The 15,958-nt window shown below is 37.2% G+C and overlaps 1 pseudogene; it reads right to left on the reverse strand.

Moving 5' to 3' along the window:
* Positions 1-1,178: 1,178 nt before the first annotated feature.
* The window catches only part of LOC136788543 (syncytin-2-like), a 120,911-nt pseudogene continuing 106,131 nt past the window's right edge, over positions 1,179-15,958 (reverse strand).

Genomic DNA, 15,958 nt, shown 5'->3' on the forward strand with positions numbered 1-15,958 from the left:
GTAGTCTTCAACAGTCCATTGTATCGTTCAACTTTTCCAGAGGCTGGTGCATGATAGGGGATGTGATACACCCACTCAATACCATGTTCTTTGGCCCAAGTGTCTATAAGGTTGTTTCGGAAATGAGTCCCGTTGTCTGACTCAATTCTCTCTGGGGTGCCATGTCGCCATAGGACTTGCTTTTCAAGGCCCAGGATAGTGTTCCGGGCGGTGGCATGGGGCACCGGATATGTTTCCAGCCATCCGGTGGTTGCTTCCACCATTGTAAGTACGTGGCGCTTGCCGTTGCGGGTTTGAGGGAGTGTGATGTAATCAATCTGCCAGGCCTCTCCATATTTATATTTCAGCCATCGTCCTCCATACCAAAGAGGTTTTGACCGTTTGGCTTGCTTGATTGCAGCACATGTTTCACAGTCATGAATAACCTGTGCTATAGTGTCCATGGTCAGGTCCACCCCTCGATCACGAGCCCATCTGTAGGTTGCATCTCTACCTTGATGGCCTGAGGTGTCATGGGCCCATCGGGCTATAAATAATTCACCATAAAACTCAATTTGGAATACAGGTACAGCAGACTGGAGATTAAGGCAATCAACATCGTGACTAGCAACTATTAAGCAGGTCCAATACTTATACCAATTTTAGTTTAACACACTCTGGTCGGATTTGTCGATATCTCAACCCTTCGGGCCCCACGTTGGGCGCCAAAAGGACTGTTGTGGTTTAACCCGGCTGGCAGCTAAACACCACACAGCTGTTCGCTCACCCTCCCCCCTCCCTCTCTGGGATGGGGGAGAGAAACGGGAAAGTGAAGCCGGTGAGTTGAGATAAAGACAGTTTATTAAGACAGGAATATAATAATATAAGGAATATAAGGAATATAATAATAACAATAATAATAATAATAGTGATAATGATAATAGTACTAACAATAATAATGTGTAAGAAAACAAGTGATGCACAATGCAATTGCTCACCACCCGCTGACCGATGCCCAGCCTATTCCCGAGCAGCCGGCCCCCCCACCCCGGCCAGCCACCCCTATATATTGTTTAGCATGACGTCAGATGGTATGGAATACCCCTTTGGCCAATTTGGGTCAGCTGTCCTGGGTCTGTCCCCTCCCAGCTCCTGCTGCACCCCCAGCCTGCTCGCTAGCAGGACAGAGCGAGAAGCCGAAAAGTCCTTGGCCTGGTGTAAACACTGCTCTGCAACAATTAAAACATCAGCATGTTATCAGCGCTCTTCTCATCCTAATCCAAAACATAGCACCCTACCAGCTACTATGAGCTACTTAACTCTGTCCTAACTGGAACCAGGACAACATACAATTGTGCTAGCTAAGACCTAGGAATCACTATCCTTTATCTTGTTCCCTGTCTCAAGTCCTCCCTTTTCTTTATCCTAGGCAAATTCTTTTGCTTATAACACTCCTTCTTGATTCAAAGTTTTCATAAAATTCTTACCAGTTTCTACCTGGTGCTTGATTCGGTTACACTTCCAGGTTTCATAATTATCTAGTCTTTTCATACAGCACCAAAATGCACACTGTACCAATACACAGGTTAAGAATATTAGTAAAAGCAAGATCAATATTCCTATAAACAATTGCTTAAGCCAAGAAAAGTTGGGTGACCAAGAGGTCAGTTTGTTCCATAATTCTCGAACCCACGAGGTGTCATCTTGAACTACCTTGTGTAAGATCTTGGTCTTTTCCCAAATATTTCTGAGATCAGTCTCAGTTCATCCTGCCTCATTTACGCACATACGGCAACTAATATTTATTAAAGTGCATACTTCCCCTTGGGAGGATAATAAAAGGTCTAGTGCCTAAAACGTTCTTATTGATTTGTTCTAGTTGTTTGCCCAAAACTATAATATGTTGTTGCGAATATTGGTTTCCTACTTGTGTTAGATCTTCTCCTTTGTATGGCATTTGGTAAGGCCTGCCATACAATATCTCAAAGGGGCTTAGTTTTACCAATACGTATTGGTTTCTTGACAGATAACTGTTCTGAGGTTATGGAGTCTGATTTCCGCAAGTCAACATGAGCCATTTGCCTGTGGCCTATACAGAGTGTGTTGCTGCCAATCAATCCCCAGCACTTTGCTGACTTGTTGGGTCAGTTCTGCAGTGAAGTGTGGTCCCCTGTCAGATGACATTACTGAGGGTACACCAAATCTCGGTGTAATTTCTTTCAGCAATACTTTGGACAGTTCTCTGGCTTTGTTAGTTCTACATGGGAATGCTCCTGGCCATCTGGAAAAGGTGTCTGTTAGTATCAATAGGCATCTAAACCCCCCTTTTCTTGGGAGTTCGAATAAATCAATTTGCCACTGTTTCCCATGAACATCTCTCTTCCCTATTGTTCCCATTTGGGGTTTGATTCCTGTTTGTGGGTTATTTTTTACATGCTGATGTAAAATTCACTGCAAAGGGAACTGTGTTTGTTGAAGTTAAAATTAAAAATAAATAAAGGCATGTCATCTTTATAAATTGTATCACTGGACTGCTTGTAAGACAGTCTTGGTTAACTACGAAATGTACAATTAAGTTGTAACAATGTCATAGCTAATAAATGCTTGAATAAGTATAGAAATAAAAAAGGTATTTTAATTACTAAGAAGAATCATATGCACTGTGCATTGACCAGAAGTACTTAGGAAAAGCAATATAAGAAAATATAATATATAAAGTAGATTAAGTTTTCCATTTGTATAGTTTTTCCCAGTTTGGGCAATGAATCATCCTGCCCCTGTAAATTTATGTTAAAAGTAACTGTTGCCTGCAGTCACAGCAGTATAACTTTCTTGATTTCTTCTTAGTGAAGCCTAGGAATTTATGTCTTCAGTGTGAATGATCATGCCAGGAAAGGTAAGAAGGGTTAATTGGGCCCAATCTAATCTGCTGATCTAGAGCAGATTGTTTTAGAAAAATATTGGATTGCCATTTCAGTACTACAAACAAGGAAGAGTTTGCTGAAATGCTTGACATGAAAAATTAGTGAGGTCCCTTATAGGAAGACATGAGAAGGGCAAGGAACAAAGGCTGAGCTCTGCAGCACAGCCTGATGTTCACATAATAGAAAATAGATGTTTTCATGAAACAGCATGAACACTATATTTCATGATTTTGAAACCAGTTATTTCTCATGGAAGTGGGTTTTTTTGGAAAGAAAATAAGGGGATAAAATGTTTCTCAGTTTAGAGCTTTATCACAAAATGTGGAAGTTTAGGGACGATGACTTATCTGCCCTCCTATTTCTCCAAAACTACCAGCAGTAGTGTTCTCTGTGTACACAGCAGTACAGCAATACCAGCTTGTGTCTTTGGATGGCAGCAGCATTCTGAGGAGACGATTCAACCCGAAATGCCCTGGTTTATATCAGTTTTGCGTTGCTCAGATTCCACTGGCCTTGATGCTGAGCTCAAGGCTAGCACTGTAAGCTGAGGGCTGATTCAGTTGACCTTCACTGTGTAATATGGGAGGCATGGCAGGGATGTGTGGACTGTTACATGAGACTTGGTAAGACAAGGAAAGAGGTCTCACCTGTCCAGTTATCAATCCTATTCCCAAATCAAATGTAGTGATTATCTGCAGCATCAACCAGCCAAATGTGTTAGGCCAAAATCCATCAAAAGGTTCTTGTCATCTTCTGTGCTGCCTGTGGAATGAAAGAACTGTTAATAATAAGATATTTTAAAATATATATTCTAAAGTAGTTTACTAAAAATATAGTACTAAAAATATATTTTAAAATATAAAAAATATTTCTGAAAAGTTGTGCTCTATAGGGATTTTTCCTTCCCTTGCTCAAAGAATTGTTTTCTTAGCTTGTCTCGCTGTGCTCAAATTATTATATTTCCTCCACTGCCACTTTACTTCTTACCTGGGGTGCTACAGAATCAGGGGTTTAAAAGGTTTCCTCAAAATTAGTTCTGACCTGAATCTGACATGAAAATAATAGTAAGCTTTTAAGATGTTTCAAGCAAACCTTGAAGAGATTTGTCCACTTGTATTTGAACCCTTAGTGGTTACAAGCTAGCTTTAGATCCGATAAAGAGCTCATTGTAAAATAAACTCTAATAAAATAAGCTTATCCCAGCAGCTAAAAAATCTCAAAGTAAAAACAAAGTTTGAAAGACCTGTTTCCCTCATATATGTATATATATATATAATTTAATGTTTAATTGGACCTTTTATGAGAAGTACATGATATCAATGGTCCTAAAGTCTACATTTTTCAGAAGCTATTTTCTGAAGAAAGTATTTCAATGTATCATTTTTATATAGCCAGGTTTTGTTATGTCTCGTTATGGCAGAATGGAGCTTTGCTTTCATACATTTTAAAAAGAGCTTATAGTAAACATAAAGAAGGTACAGTAATATTTGTATTGGCTCTCTAAATCAAAACAAGGTCCATAAAATTAATCCAATTCTCCACAGCCCTTAAATCTCCTCCAGTCTCTGAGCTACAGCATCACGGCAGACAAATGTGGGTGTCAAGCCACTTGAGCAATTCCAAGTGAGCAATTTATTTCTGTTAGCTTCTTCTTAACTAAAGAACTGCAAATACTTACTGTATTCCGCCATGGCCAAGCAAACACATATGCTGTAATCTCTAAGAGGGCTTATTTTGTTTTCTTGTACCTAGGAATAAAATCACAGACCCTGAGTCCAGAATTCCCCCCAACTATATTATATGGATCAAAACCAAGGTGGTCTAGATTTCAGTTTTTTTAATCTCCCAGCAAATCAGGCTAGCAGCTGAAAGAAAATCGTTCCCTCTGGCTTGGGTTGATGTCTTTTAGAAATGTTGAAACTAACAGCAAGAGTGGTACTATGAAGAAAGGGACAAAAATGCTGTTCCAAATGATGATGAAGTATAATTGAAATAAGTTGGCAACAGACATTGCTGGTTCCGTGATGTAAGACAACCCGCATTCCCACACCCAAGAGAACCCAGCAAAGACAATAAATGCATTTATACCGATGTACAGTAATTTCTCAGTTGCCATGGTGAGGAACAGATAACCTAAGGAGATGAACGAGAGATGTTAGGTAACAACTATGAAGTGAAAAAGTTGAAAATTGGTAAAAGGATGCTAATGCTAATGACATCAGAAATATATGTGTTCCAGTATTCATTACTAAAAACAGAACAATTTCATGGGAAATCCTGATCTCTTTTACTTTCCTGATGTTTTTTTTATCAGACTTTGCAGAAGACACTTGTTTGTGTTTGTCATTTGAGCTTTCTTTTCAACAGGACTGGTGGCCTGATCTTTTTGAACCTGTTGAAATGCAATGCATGTCCATGGATTTTGCAAACTTAAACTGCTCATTAAACTGATATATTTATATGTTATGTAAGGGCCAAGTCATCAGAAGTTTGGTGCTTTGTCACTACCTGTCTGCAACCCTCTCTAAACAGCTGGTCATTATCTTATACATATACCAAAGGAAAATTGATCTGGCTCTTTTCACAAATGCACACACTTGTACACATAATTTTAGTTCCCTCTTCACTCAGTTTTGTGGTTTTACTATCAGTGTATTTATTTATTTATGGAATAGGGACCGTTTGATTCCCTGCATGTTTTTGTTTGTTTGTTTGTTTGTTTGTTTTCAAAATGTCATGCGAAAGGCCCAACAACAGCTTAAACTGAGAGGAAAACAGTATAACTCAGTCTGTAGAAAGGAATTGCAAGCATGTGAGTGGAACAACCTGAAAAAATAGCTTTTTGAAAATATGTTATTCTTGGGAGAAATCCATAATCTTTGCAGCTCCTTTAAGCAATGAGGCAACATGTAGTTATATACAACTTTCAGTTATAATAAGATTTAACATGTAATGATATTTGGTATACATTTTTCCCCTAGAGAGAAACCAGTGTTAATTTGACAATATCCATGCAAAAGCAAGCAAACAAACAACAAAAAAAAATCCCACTTTTGAAAGTTTTCTTTTAAAAATGTTGAATTTACCCACATCCATTTAGCAGCATAACCTACAGAAACAATCATTTAATAGGTGAGAATAAAGGTGGATAAGGTCTAATGAGAGAATAATATTTCTGCATTACATAAGTGTAAATCTGCACAGTTAAAGGGGGGGGGGGAGGGAGGGCATTGAATTATGTCCTTACATATATATAACACGCTATAACAAGCATACTTAACACCATGCTGATATTAGAAAACACTCAAGGTTACTTGATTTCAGTTTAAATGAAAATAACAGGACTTTTCCTTGCTGAAATCAGCCACAAGACGGAGAGATGATCGCAAAATAAACTATCTTGTTGATTCTACAAATTTGATGTCTCTAAAATAAACGTTGTGATAGATTGAATTATAGGATGCTGGTAAAGTTTGGAAAGATTGCCTGTTTTTTTGTTGCTGTTGGTTTGTTGTTGTTATTCTTTTGTTTTGTTTTGTTTTTAAATGAAACATTTTGTCTCTGCAATGTAGTAGAGAATGTAAACCAGCACGAGGAAGATATGCATCATTCTAATTTGCTGTGTCCTTCTAAAACATGAAGTATTTTTTCTGAAGTCATGATGATCACACAGGTCCAGGATTTAGTTTGATATCCTGCCAGCAGTGTTGTGGATTATCCTGCAGGACACACAGAAGCATCTCAATTTCTGCTTCTCTCTCTTCCTATGGCAAATAAAAAAGGGACACTTAAAAGACTGAGCAAAAACTTTAATTGGCTGCACCTTGGAAAGTAAAAAGGTTTTTCTTCTGCTTAAATATATGTATACTTAAATCATCAGGCTCTGTCAGTAGATAAAAATTGGAATACAATATTGTAGATCTATAAGGTTTTATACTTCCTGAGGTGAAAGTCTAGATGATATGTTTCCAGCACAAGAGAGCATTTTTTTTCCTTTTGCCCAACAAAAATGTAAGAATATAATCGATTTGTTTATATTCTGCAGTGAATAGTTAAACATAGTGACACATTATATTGCTCTGCCCTTACCCTCCCAGACATATTTCATATTGTTTCTTGCTGAGTAAGACCTTCACTGGAGCTCAGTGACTGAAAGGGGCAAAAGTAAACCTCGCCAGAGGAATAGGAGTAGTCCTTTACAAAAGCTTAAATGAGTTCAGGACAGTGAGAAAACAGTAGATAGAGACAACAGGAGAATTTGGCAGAGAAGCTTGCTGTGGAAGGCCATGGTTTATGACCAGGCTCACATTCCATTCACACTTCCATTCACATTTATTAAGTTATATTCCCTTCATCAAGATCCCCACATCATCTCTGTAAATCAAGCTAATCTTTTCATCAGCTTTAGAGGTTACTGGAATCAGGACCAAAATATGGGTACTCATTGTTATTATTTATTATTAATTCTGCATAGTGATAATACTCAGAAGTCATCCTGTTATAGGCTATGCACAGTGCAAATATATAAAGGGAACACTCTTTGGTTTAAAGAGCTTACAAGGTTATATTACGCCATGGTAATTTGCAAAAGTATGACTTGTTACAGAAACAGTGAATTCTAGAGAGCTATATGAATCTACATGTCAAGAAAAGAAACAAACTTGTATATTCTTACAAACCAGTAAGAGTGGCAGAAATAAGAGTTCTTGTACTAGTGGTTGTAATACCCATAATACAAGAGATGTGTTTCAAGAGTGTTTGATATTAGACTATTTTGTAAATGTAACATGAATGTCCTTGTGCATTATGGATAGTAAAAACATGAGTAGATGAGCTGATCCTTTTCTTATGATTCTGTTATAATTACTATTATTAATATTATTATTATAATCACATCAACATACCCATTAAAGGTATGTAATCTTAAATTGTAATTCAATATCAAAGTTCCTGACATATAAGCAAATCAATTCAGCTTTTGCTCTTGCCATTTATGATAAGACTAAAAATGGACAATGAAATGACTAGTGAAACATTATGCTACATATTGTTATGAAACCCTATCTCATATTAAGTTGAATAGGGTTCGGCAGGGTCATTCAACTACTCTACTGACAGAAAAGTGGGTTTGGCACCCCAGATTATGAAATAGAGCTTTAATTCCCAACATATTTCATATGGACAAAACTTCTGTTACCATTTTATCAGCCCCATATTTATCCAATTTTGGAAACAGTTTATGGTAGTTTATATTGTGTGTCTAGTAATTGTCCTGGTTCCAGTTAGGACAGAGTTAATTTTCCTCCTAGTAGCTGGTAGGGTGCTATGTTTTGGATTAGGATGAGAAGAGCGCTGATAACATGCTGATGTTTTAATTGTTGCAGAGCAGTGTTTACACCAGGCCAAGGACTTTTCGGCTTCTTGCTCTGTCCTGCCAGCGAGCAGGCTAGCTGGGAGGGGACAGACCCAGGACAGCTGACCCAAACTGGCCAAAGGGGTATTCCATACCATCTGACGTCATGCTAAACAATATATAGGGGTGGCTAGCCGGGGTGGGGGGGGCGGCTGCTTGGTGATAGGCTGGGCATCGGTCAGCGGGTGATGAGCAATTGCATTGTGCATCACTTGTTTCATACATGTTATTATTATTAATACTATTATCATTATCACTATTATTATTGTTGTTATTATTATTTTCCTGTCTTAATAAACTGTTTTTATCTCAACTCACCGGCTTCACTTTCCCGTTTCTCTCCCCCATCCCAGAGAGGGAGGGGGGAGGGTGAGCGAACGGCTGTGTGGTGTTTAGCTGCCAGCCGGGTTAAACCACAACAGTAATATAAATTTTTTTAAGAACACAAAAGTGATTTTAATGTCATATGACAGAAAGAGAAAATATGTTCTTTAGAACCTGTGTCTAACTGCAATTTTCAGTCTTTGATCTTGAAAGAATGAGTTCCTTTAAGGGATTATGGTTTTGGTCAGATTAGACTAAATGCAAAAGCATTATTTCTGTACATCTATGCCTGTGCTCATCAGGAGTTGAAGTCAGTGCAGTCAGATACACACCTGAAGCTCAGAACTGATTGATATCATATGTGTCTCCAATGCATTCCCCTTCTCAAAAGCAAGATCAGCTATTTCTCTGTCATTTCTGATGGATATTTGTCTAATTTGTTCTTAAAGACCTTTGATGTTGGATGAACCACTGACATCTTGTGCAATCTATTTTAGTACTTCATGATCTCTCTAATTTAAGAAGTTGTACTAAATATCAAAGCAGAATCGTCCTTGCTGCAGTTCGACTGGTACTCGTTCCCTTTACCAAGGGTACTTTAAACTCGAGAGTATTTTCTGCAGAACTGCTGTCTTAGTCAATCATGCTCCATCTATCTAGTCTATGTAGTCTTTTTTCCCATCACTATTGAACAGTGTCTTGGTTTTTTGCCTCACTTTGACGGCTGAATTCTGATATTCTCCTCTGATATGCTAACTTCTTAGATCTGTGTGGCCTTTATTTTTAATATACAGACTATCAGACTATCCTTGTGGGTCCCTTCCAACTCAGGATACTGTATGATCCTGTCCTTCAAGTATTTAGACATTCTGGACCCTGGCTCCTGACGAAATTCTCTGAAGTAATGTACATTGTTTTGACTTGCTTGTTTTTGACAAATTTGTGATGGATGCAGATTATTTTATTCCTTCAGGCTTTCAAATATCACTGGCTATATGCTGCATCATTTTTCCTAAAATTGAAATTAGAGTGGCTGACCCATAATGCTCCAGCTTACTTTTTTTTTTTTTTTAGTGATTGTCATGGTTTTGGCTGGGTTAGATTCAATTATCTTCATAGAGACTCACATGATGTTGTGTGTTGGATTTGTGATGAAAATAGTGGTGATAACACACTGATGTTTCGGTTGTTGCAGAGCAGCGCTCACCCAGAGCCAAGGACTGTTCAGCTTCCCGTGCTGCCCTGCCAGTGAGGGGGCTGCGGGTGCACCAGGAGCTGGGAGGGGACAGAGCAGGACAGGTATATGTACTCATATATATGTATTCATATATATGTATCCATAAATCCAGGCATTCTTAAACCTAATAATGTAAATATTTATTAGTTACTGACTTAGACACATTTGATGAGACTGAGTAGTCTATCTTTTTCTAATCCTTGGATTCTATCCCACTGATGTTCTTATGAAATGTAACAGTTTCCTATCATTTAATCAAATAACTGAATTTTTCAGTGAAGTTTTTTTCAAAAATAGCATTATGGATCCTAACTGTCTATATCTGTCAGTAACTTCTTTCCCTCTTTGACAGAAGATTTTTCTTTGGTATAGTTTTTTCAGCTCAATGTTAATAAAGGAGTCTCTTTTGCTTTCTTGGTCTTTGCTTGTTTTTGTTTTGTTTGCATTTATTGCCACATCATAAAATACTTTTGATTGGTCTTGCCATTGTTTCCTTTTCCTGCATATTTTATTTATTTTTTTGATTACTGATGAGCCAAATGTACCTTCATTTTTTTGAATTAGTCCTCAATAATTTTTGTGTAAATCTTTATAGTGCTTCTTTAAAGAATTAGCACTGTTCTTTAACAACTTTTCATCATTTTCTCAGCCTCTCTACAATCATGTCTAGAAAGTTTATTATTCTGATGTTATTATTAATTTGTATTTCTTATCCTACCTCATGTCCATTTGTAATATCTCCCAATATGTATAAGTGTTTTAAATCTCTTACTAACACTAAGTTTTTTGATGTACATAACTTTTCACTACAAAAAAATACTCTCAGTTATCTTCTTTTTCTAACTCAGTGGTGCTCAGCATGAAAATATCTGTATGCTCTCTCCCCTTTAGTCTTTAGCAATACATTTTCAGCAGTCTATCTATAGGATAAACCTCACCAAAAAAAAAAAAAAGACATCAGGAACTGATAAATAAAGCAATAACTTTCATGATGTGACCAAAGTAAGTAGAAATGGTAGGTCTACCCTCTTAAGATGAGCAAAATATCCTTGAATGACTAAAGCTAAGTTTTAGTGTGATAGATCAGAAAAATAGACTTCAAATAAGAAAACTCAGATGTGCTGTGAAATACAAAATAAAAAGAAAATCCCCAACCTCCACCTTTGCTAGACAGATCTCTTCCTGTCACCTTACTCTCAGCCCACCAACTTACAGTGACTTTCAGAGTTACAAGAAACTTGAATTTCTCTGTACAATGCAACATTCTGCAGGCACTGATGTCTCTCCCACACAGGATCATTTTCAGCTCATGTATTCTAGAAGGTGATCCCAATGTGGAGTTTCTCTCTGCCCAGACTCAGCGGTTCTGAGGAAAAAAGAACATTTTCCCTCCTTCCAAAGAGAATAATCCAACTACCAAACACAGTAGTGAAGGATAAGGCAAAAATATTCACAACCTTTCTTGTAAAACAGAACATGTAGCAGCATATTCCAAAATAAGGTCAAACCTGAACCTTGATCCAATACCAGAATTTTAGCAATGATATTAATTTAGTTCCTAACTGTATTATTCCCTCTTGAAACTCATTGTCACTTTTGAGCTGGATAAGGTCATTCACAAAAGTGTCTCTGAATTACAGAGAGGTTAGGATACCTGAGGTTCACCTATTTCAAACTCCCACTTGAAGCGGGTCTATCACCAACACTAGACAAGGCCAACTGTGGCTTTGTCTAGTGGAGTCTCAAAATCCTCAACAGATGGAAATTCCACAGATTCTCTGGGAAACCTGTTTCAGTGCTGCTAGTGAGAATGATTTTCCTCATCTCCAACCTGAAACTCCTAAGTCATACTTCATTGTCATTTAATGTTGTCTTGCCATCTGCCCCCAAACAGAAATGTTTGACTCTGCTGTCTTTATAACTGCTTTTCAGGTAGCTGTAGGCTCCTGTACACGTTGGTTGTGACTCTGGAATGCTTAACTTTTTGCTCTCTCACTTGCACTGAATCCAGTACTGATTTCAGTGTCAAATCCTGCCCGCTTAAGGGCAGAGCATTATTGTCAGATGATGCCCAAACTAGTTTCTCTGAGTAAAGTGGTAGAGCTTTCTTTATTATTGGAGTCACTCACAGGAGTATGGAGCAGACAATACTTAATGCTGCAGAAAGCAGGTGGGTAAGCTGAGTTAGATATGTGGATGGAAGCCAGGCATGCAGCTTGGTTTCAGGCCAGAGAAAAGATTCTGGTTCATTCTATTTGCTAGTATAGATACAGTTAAAAATGCTTGCTGAGTCATCTTTGTTGAACATGCAGGCAGTTGGGAACTAGCATATGTTAAATCAGCTTGAATGGAAAGAAATATTTCCAGACCAAATTCTCACAATCCAGATGTGCTTTGTATGAGATGCTTCTGTCAATCTACTGATATTTAAAGCAAATCAGCCATTAAAACTACTTCAGTATCAATTACAAAACTTCAGAGTCATTATCTGCTACTACTCTTCGGATGCATGTGCAACAACCATTTAAGACATTTTCCATGTCTGCTTAGATAGACACATTAAAAATAACAAGGCAAGACCCAGTGAAACTACTTGGTATATCTTAAGTGATAAAAATAATAATTGAGCAATATGCATCACTGCATTGTGGTCACCCTTTTTAGCTCTGGATGCAAGATTACCCAAAAATACAACTTAACAGTCAGTAATTATCTAATCACAAAATACTAATGTGATGTTCATTTTCTTCTGTATGTACCAGAGACTGTTATGTCATTGTTATCAGAAAGTCTCATCTTAAGAAAATCAGACATCTGTTATGGTGAAATGAGTCCCTTTACGGGCAACCTGATGCTCCCTGTTAGTGGTTAAATCACTGAAATACAGTAATAACTAATAAACACTTAAGGGAAAGGAATCTTATTATTTCTTCTCCACACAATCAAGATCCTGTGAAGTTAATAAAGACAAAATCCAAATACAATGATTGTATTGCTGGTATAGTCAATGATGCAGCACATACAATTGGACAAGAAAATGCAGAATGGAAAGAATAATTTGCTTACTGGGTTCTGCCTCAACTGTAATTGATGAAGAAAAGAATAATAAAAATATATATATAGCCCACAAAAACTCTGGTCCTCACAGTACAGAGTTCAGTGAAATCACCTGTTTCAACGTGAAGTTATTTTTCTTATTTTTAAGGAAAAAAGTACATAAAATGATAGGCCACATCATACAGTGGAAACAAAACAAAACAAAACAAAAACCTGAAAGTTATATATGGTCATTGTGTAAATTGATGGTGCAATACTGGGTAGAATATCACATGATATTACAAAGTATATACAGAAAATTAACATCTGCAAGGTCTGTTCATTTCAGAGATTTCAAAATGCTGACAAGCAAAAAATGATATAGTTCAGAAGTACGTATAGAACTTTAACCAGCTTGCATGGATCCTTCAGAAGTTTAGACAAGCATCAGGTTTGATCTAGCAGCATCTTTCTCCATTTAGAGAGCCTGAATGTATGGTTAAACACAAAAATAAATATATAGGAATACAATTTTAGTTTTTGACTCAGTCATCTATCTCCTTGTGGTATACTTCACCAAACACCTTTAGGACAAAGGCATGTGTACAGTACAGTAACTATTACTTACTCACTAGGAAATACAAGAGAAATGTTTTTGCATTTACAAACTAAATAGAAATGCTTCCATGAAGTAGTTATTGAAATAAAAATATAATTCTATATAAAATGTTCCTTTTTTTTTTTTACGTAGTCTTTATCAGTTGCCAGTGTTGTACATGGGAACATCAAGGTTATTAAACTTTTAGTTGTTTTTATTAAGAAATTCACTTAATAAACAAAGGAAGAGAGGAGGAGGATGTAATCTCAGTAGAGCTGGGGAATGTGAGACGTAAAAAATCACATTGCTTAATTTAATTTTTATATTAATACTGTTAAATTGCCATCAACTTGTGTACGGTCCTGTTACTTGATTTAGAAGTGATTTATTTTGTTAATCTATTTCTAATTGGAACAGAGAAACAAATAAAGAACTGGTTCTGACAAAGTGAATGAAAGAGTTTGGATCAATATAGCTATACTGGTTTATAATCGGATGCTAGATTACACTGGTGCAAATTTCCCATGTAAAGGAGTTTTGTTTATGGATTTATGGAAGTATGTGTTGCAAGCTTAAGTATCAGAAATATTCATACTTCATACATTTCAATTAATTCTTCACTCAACAGCTTAAATTAGTACCTTTGTCTGAGAGTATAAATAACATAATAGGCTGTACTCAGAAGTGATATTTAAGAGTTTTAAGCCTTTATGTACTCTTATACAGAGCAAACCAACACTGGAAAAGGTAGCAGTAATGTGACTTGTACCAAAGTTTATTTTCAATATCCCATGCTATCGGTGGGTCAAAATTTATAGACTTGAGTTGGTTAACATTAGGCTGAAAATCTAGAAGTTGATACAAGCTATTCCACCTTTCCCATTTATTTAGATTGCTGTTTGAACTTGTCCCAGTGAAGTTATTCATGTAAGGATGAATCCAATTAGGAGAAACAGAACTGTGTCAATGAATTACCCTACATGTCAGGGATGGAAAACTCCTTTATTCCCCTCCCCCCCCCTCCCCCCCCCCCCTCCCCCCCCTGCATTTCAGGACACAACCATGTAGGCTAGTGATGACTCAGACTGAGTTGGGAGATAGAGTTGACTTGCTGAAAGTTTTTTTTTCTCTGCATCCACACAACATGGTGAAATTCTGATCCATGACTGCAACTTGAGTATTTTTCTCTCATTTCTCTTACATTCTGACAAAAAGATACTAGATTTACAAAGCTGATCACTCCACTACTTATGTACATTTGAAATTGAAAGACAGAACTATTACTGAAGGGGAAAACACCATCTTGTATGATCTCCTCACATGTGAAATATGGCTAAATCCAGCCCTGGAGCCAGCAGAGTGCATGGTAGACTCCTTCGGGCTGATGTGTCAGTAAGAGTTAATGTTTCTGACAAGCATTCACCCCTCAGCTGCACACCATGCAGTCTGTTCACTGGGAAGACCCAAATCAAATTTAGCAGGACTGGTATCAAGAACTATGTATGCAATTATAAGGTGGTTGCTGTCCTTGGCACTGGCTGCAGTTCCCCTTTTGGCACTGTTGAGCAGTGACAACTTCAGTCTGACAGGACAGATGGATGTTCTCTTGCAGATGGAGCTCATGGGTATGCTTTGCTGGAGGAGAAACTTCCTATGATGCCACGTGTACTGCAATGCAAGCAGGCTGGAAATGAACTGTGAGAAATTGCAAATCACCTGCATTTTTTAGCATATATACAAGCTTTATTTCCAGAAGGTATTATATTGTCTCCCAGATTACATGTTTGCACCAGTAAATATGACACCAACAAAAACTTATTCTTTATTAATCCCTCTTTAGAGACACCATGGAAGGCAGTATAGATGGAGAGAGAAATCTCAGTTGCTTAAAAATAAAAAAAATCAATATTCAATAACTGAATTTAAATAAATAAAACAATATGTAAAGACTCCACTGTGACTAGATCACATATAATTTCTGTGCTTTAATCTGCGTACTGTAATATTCTTTCTGCTTCTTTATTGCTGTTTTTTCCCCTCAGCTGCTCAAATTATACTTGATTCTTTTCACAGTAAGGCCTCAAACGATAAAGGTAAGATCACAACACCTCCATTGCACAGGGAAGTATCAGTCATATCAGTTTTATCACAAGGCAAGCTTGTGATAAAGCCTTCAAACAAAGTGTCCAAAGTCTGCCAGCAAGTTAACTAAATTCTTATTAAACTAAGAATTGCTACTTGCCAAACCACCAACTTCTCTTTATCCAACATTCAGAACCAGAAGGTATATGATGATGCTGTTGGTAGAATTGTGCAACCCTAACCTGTAACAATTTTTCAGTAAACTACCAGCAGCACATTAGATTATAGAATCCTACAAAATTTCCTCTTTATATGAAAATATAATGCATAATTTTAAAAAATAAGGAATTAATAATTTGTACAAG

Source organism: Anser cygnoides, chromosome W (assembly GCF_040182565.1).
Source record: "Anser cygnoides isolate HZ-2024a breed goose chromosome W, Taihu_goose_T2T_genome, whole genome shotgun sequence".
NCBI classification, from domain to species: domain Eukaryota; kingdom Metazoa; phylum Chordata; class Aves; order Anseriformes; family Anatidae; genus Anser; species Anser cygnoides.